This window comes from Danio aesculapii, chromosome 3 (genome assembly GCF_903798145.1).
Source record: "Danio aesculapii chromosome 3, fDanAes4.1, whole genome shotgun sequence".
NCBI classification, from domain to species: Eukaryota; Metazoa; Chordata; class Actinopteri; order Cypriniformes; family Danionidae; genus Danio; species Danio aesculapii.
Window position 1 is genome coordinate 14,915,416 of NC_079437.1, and position 6,000 is coordinate 14,921,415.

A 6,000-nucleotide genomic window follows, 5' to 3' on the forward strand; every position below is an offset into this window, starting at 1 on the left:
TGTTTTTAAGGAAACTAAAAAGTATTTTTAAAGAAATAATGTGAAAAGAAAGATTCAATTAGTTCTGTATGAATGTCTTAATAGGCTACATGTAACAGCTAACTTGTTTTATAGTGACATCAGAGGATACATAAAGCGAGATAGAACATTTTGTTCCCTTTTAAAGTTTGTTTGCAAAACCTGCTAGCTTGCTCTAAGTCTCTCATTATCAACGCTGAGTGAAGTCTTGAACTTAATTAGCAAAGCAAGACTCCTAATACCTGCCCAGCCCAACACCCTCAGCCAGAATGTGAGTTGATGGTTCTTACCCCGAAACCGTTTCCCGTCAGTCTAAAGTCTGAAGCAGCCATTGTAACCTCTCCATCTGCTTTACACTCTGACATTCAGCCACTCTGACAGCAACTTTGACAGGCGGACTGGTTCAGGTGCACGGGCTGACATCTTATACACACAGTGACATTGAAAATGGGGTTTCCTCCTAACCAGAGGCATCTCTCTCTCTTTTTTTCCTCTGTCTTTGCGTTCTGTCTCTCTCTTTCTCACTTGTCAAATGAGATGGCAAGGGCTTAGTTTGGTCAGAGTCCAGGGGCATGAAATAATTATTGTTGCAAGCATGGCAGGGATCCGCTCAAACTGTTCCCAGAGCTGTGACTGGGTGAAATAGGGCTTCCAAAGTTTGTGTACTCTGGGTGGTTTTGCTATACAGCAGGGTTTTCGGCATATGGCGCTCAAAGAAACAGCCCGAAGTGACACGGAGTGCTCCAATACTCCTCTTTGTCACATCATCTCGCAGAGTCTGCCAGAAAATCCCTGGCGCCCTGCTTGATACAAATCTCTCTCGCTCTGACTTGTGGGAAAGGAGAAAAGTAGTAGGTGGATAGGCTAAACAGTGAGACGTCGGATCAAAGATGGCGACATTGTCACATCAAATCACCGCATTAATCACTCACCCGCTTTGATTGAACAAATGATCAGACAGCACTCATTGGATTTTAGCATTATGTGAACTCAAAATGACAGACGTAAGATGTAAAACTTCTTCTAACTTATGCAAATCTTTTTGGATGATAGTTTTGGACAACTTTCATTGACCAATGTGCTTCCATCAAATAAGCAGAAAGAGAAACAGACAACAACGAACATGCTAAGAAACAGCCGGATCTTCTATATGCCGAACGCCTTTAATAATAACACAAATAAACCTCTTTATTTTAGTAATAAAGACTACACTCACCGGCCAATTTATTAGGTACATTATTAGGTGCTAAGAAACTTTCCCCCACACCATTACACCACCACCACCAGCCAAAACCATTGATACAAGGCAGGATAGATTCATGCTTTCATGTTGTTGGCGCCAAATTCTGACCCTACCATCCGAATGTCGCAACAGAAATCGAGACTCATCAGACCAGGCAACGTTTTTCCAATCTTCTATTTTCCAATTTTGGTGAGCCTGTGCGAATTGTAGTCTTAGTTTCCTATTCTTGGCTGAGAGGAATGGCACCCGGTGTGGTCTTCTGCTGCTGTAGCCCATCCACCTTAAGGTTTGATGTGTTGTGCGTTCAGTTCAATTCAATTCAATTCACTTCTATTTCTATAGCGCTTTTACAATGTAGATTGTGTCAAAGCAGCTTCACATAAAATTTCATAGTAAATAGAAACAGTGTCAGTTCAATTTTCAGAGTTTAAGTTCAGTTCAGTTGAGCTCAGTTCAGTGTGGTTTAATAATCACTACTGTGAGTCCAAACACTGAAGAGCAAATCCATCGATGCGCAGCTCTACAGATCCCGAACCATGTAAGCTAGTGGCGACAGCGGCGAGGAAAAAACTTCACCAATTGGCGAAAGTGAAGAAAAATAAACCCTCAAGAGAAACCAGGCTCAGTTGGGCACGACCATTTCAATTTCTCCGCTGGCCAAACGTCTTGTGCAGAGCTGCAGTCTCAGCCGGAAGCTGAACCTCAGCGAAGACTCGTCTGTCCCTGGAGCGTCACAGGAATCAGTCTCGTGTTCTCCACTCCTCCATGACCACCACAGCAGCTGCTCAGGATACGGCCTGGATCCAGGATATGGAAACCTTGGGATCATCTCGTCGCTGGTCTTGGATCAAATCAGTGACGCTGCATGTTCAGAGACGCTCTTCGCAGACCTCGATTGTAACGAGTGGTTATTTCAGCTTGAACCAGTGTGGTCATTCTCCTCTGACCTCTAACATCCACAAGGCATTTGCGCACACAGAACTGAATATTTTGTCTTTTTCTGACTGTCTCTGTAAACCCTTGAGATGGTTGTGCATGAAAATTCCAGTAGTTCTGCAGTTTCTGAAATACTCAGACCAGTCCATCTGGCACCAGCAACCATGCCACATTCAAAGTCACTTAAATCCCCTTTCCTCCCCATTCTGATGCTCTCTTTGAACTGCAGCAGATCAGCTTGACCATGTCTACATGCCTAAATGCATTAAGTTGCTGCCATGGCTGATTAGAAATTTGCATTAACAAGAAGTTGGACAGGTGTACCTAATAAAGTGGCTGGTGAGTGTACATGGAATGTGCTTGTCTTATTGACAGTGGCGTTTCAAAGTCATGATCTCCCAGACACTGTAAAAAGCGATTAGTTGACTTCACTTAAAAAAATGTGTAAACCCGTTGCCTTGTGATTTTTAAGTAAACAAACTATGTGCATAATTATAAAACTTGTCAATGGGTTTACTAACTTTTAAAAAAAAGTAAAATCAGCTTGTTGCTTTTAAGGAAACAGGTTTACTCCCTTTTTTTTAAAGTAACTAATTTTACAGTGTACATTTAAGTCTTGATTTGTAGAAACATAAAAATCCTGATAGGCGTCTGGCAGGCTGATACAATCTCACTGACATAAACAAGAGTCATACTGTTTAGCGATGTAAAAACAAAAAGTACAATTTTAAACTAAACTCTAAAATGAACAGGCAGTCAAGAATGTACGTTATCATCATGTCATTGTAAGGATGAAAATTATCATATGCATTTGTTTACAAGGTCTTTTTAATCAAAGAACCAGGCAGGGGCTGAGTTGGAGTGGTCACACAAAAAATAAAAGTAAAATATGTACACCTATATAAGTAACCCAAACGGTATTATATGTCTTAACACTTAAAACAAAAAAAAAAAAAGAAAAAACACTACTCAGGTAAGATTCGAATCCTGGTCGGCAGCGTTACAACGCAACATGCTGACCACTGGACCACAATGGCACCGTTATTACAGTATGTGTGGAATAAAGAATAAAACAAATATTGCAATGTTTTACATTCTTACATCCTTTTAACCACAGTATTACTTTCTATTAATGGCTTAATCTTTTTCTCCCCTTTTTAGATTTCTGATCAAGTTATGTCAGATTTATTAATGTAGTGAATCATCTGATTTTCATTGAGCAGGTGTAATATCCATTAATTCAGGGCTTAATTTGTGTCGGAACACGCTGGATCCGGTACCCCTGAAATCTGATCCGGCACCTAATTTTATCGATCCCTCTCCTCAACTACCGCCCTCTACCGTCCGCTGTTCACTTTCACTTCTGCGACTCCCCAACCCTCTCCATTTACATCTGCGACAACCAATAACGTTTTATTTTCTCACGGGGCTGAGAGAAAACAAATAAAAAGAACGGAGCTGCGGTAAAACAATGGATAAAAAGAGTGAGGCTGTGGTAAAATAAATAAATGAAAAAAGTGTGACTGCTGAGAGTGCAAGCAGCTAGGGACACCGGCCGTCGTGGCCAAAAAAAGGACCGGCCCACTGGGAATTCTCACGGTCCTCCCGATTAGCCAATCCGGGCCTGGCCACATGTTACAGTCCTGTGGCGTCGGTGCAGCATCAATCCAGACAAAACTTCTAACCAGCATGCACCGCTTTAGGACAGACTTCGATCGATCTGCGCAGCGCTGCATGAAGTCGCACGCACCTAATTTCTCAGCATTTGGGCTTTAGTCACAGGGTCAAGAAAGATACAAAAGAGGTGGTAAACGCTGCTCTGTTTTTTTCCTGGTCTGCCTTTTCCCCCTGGTCTGCACTCGCTTGCTCTGCTCCTCTCCTCCTCTGGAGTCTATCTTCTCTGCCTCTTTGAGGCCTACTTAATCTCTTTGTCTCTCCCTCCCCCTGTCTCTTCTTCTACTTCTGGTAACTTTATTTTAATTTAAGCTGGGTACAATTTATATCATATGTTTTATCATTTCATATTTTATCATTTTATACAGTTATTTTGTAACTAATTCAGTTGTAACCAAAGAGAATTATTGTCAGTAAATCATTTAATTTTCAAGTATTTGTGAATTATTTTTGATTTAACATCAACATTTAATTGCTCCATATTGCAATACAATACAATCACAAAATATCAACGCTCTCCCACATTTTAAGCTATTAATACTGCCCTTATTTCCATTTTTGGCATAAGATTGCAGAAGAATGGTTTGACTAGAATGTACTTTTTTACCATCAATACTGATAATTTTTTTGTCATTCGGCAGAACTACAGTTCAAACCGCTGTGGTTAAAACCCATTCTTACATCATATTTTAACCAACCCAGGCTGATTAGAAATATGTGCCCAGGACTACATTTTTGAGAATCGACAAATATATACCCTCACTGTAAAAAGTGAGTAGTTACTTTACTTTAAAAAAGTGAGTAAAGCCGTTACTTTTAGTTAAAATGTCAGTAAACCCATTGACCTTACTTAATTATTATAATCAATAACAGTTTGTTTACTTGATAATTATAAGACAACGAATTTCTCTACTTTTTTAAGTAAAGTCAACTAATCACTTTTTACAGTGCTAGAGTATGTTGTCTTGCAGATTTTTGTTTTAACAAATCCACTAGAGGGCACCGTGTACATTTTTGACAATCTCAAATACATTTCTGGCACATGTTTTCTCATCCGTGCCATTTCTCGTAAATCCACCAGAGGCCGCTGTTTACATTTCGGTCATTATTATCATTGTCTTTCTCGAGTGCATCCATGAGAAGGCTGGTTGGCTTGTCGTCATATATATAATATCAGCTTTATATCGATTGACATTGTTAGTTTCCCAAATGATGCATCGTACTATGATAGTTCGGCCTTGTGTTATGTCGTTGTTTGGTAAACGCACCCCTGATTGATCTTTTCTCCGTAGGTCATCATTATACACACCAACTCAATCCAAAACATTTTGTTTTCAGTTTTTGTAGGATCAACATTAAAGGTATGACAAAAAGAAAAACTGAAAATAAATATTTGCGGACTATTTACTTAATATTTACACAATTTAAGATATATTAAAGAATGTTAGTAACTGGCAACAATTGATATCCATAGTAGGAAAAAAACAAATACTATGGAAGTCAATGGATACAGGTTTTCAACATTGTTCAAAGTATCTTCTTTTGCGTTCAACAGAACAAAAAAACTCAGACAGGTTTGCAACAATTGGAGGATGAGTAAATGATGACAGAATTTTTATTTATTTAGGTGAGCCATCCCTTTAATATCTTTTACATGGGCTGTAACTAATGAAGAAAGGCTGATCTGACTTGTCCGTCTGTTGACGCCTCGAGAGGTTTTTGAAAAGCTTTGGATTAATGGCAGTTTCTTTGACAAGTGAGCAAACCGAGGCTTAGCCCTCAATATCCCCTGAGATTGATCTAGCCTGGCATTGTCAGGATCAGCAAGACTCTCTTCCTCTACTGTAGAAGACACAACTCTAGCTTAATCTCTTCCTGCATTTCTGTCTGACCTCTGATTCCACTGCAAACTCACAAAAAACTTGTAACTTTTCAATGTAGTTGCTCATTTGTACGACTATTGAGTTGCACTGCGTTTGCGATTCAGCTAAAAATCTTTTTTAAGGCCCGTGAAGTGCTTTGAAATGTGCATTTTTATTCTATGTTTGATGTAATCTCAACCGAAACACGAAGAGAGGGTGGGACATAGTATAGCCCCTCTCCTTTTTTAAAAACAGCCAACGGTGTTC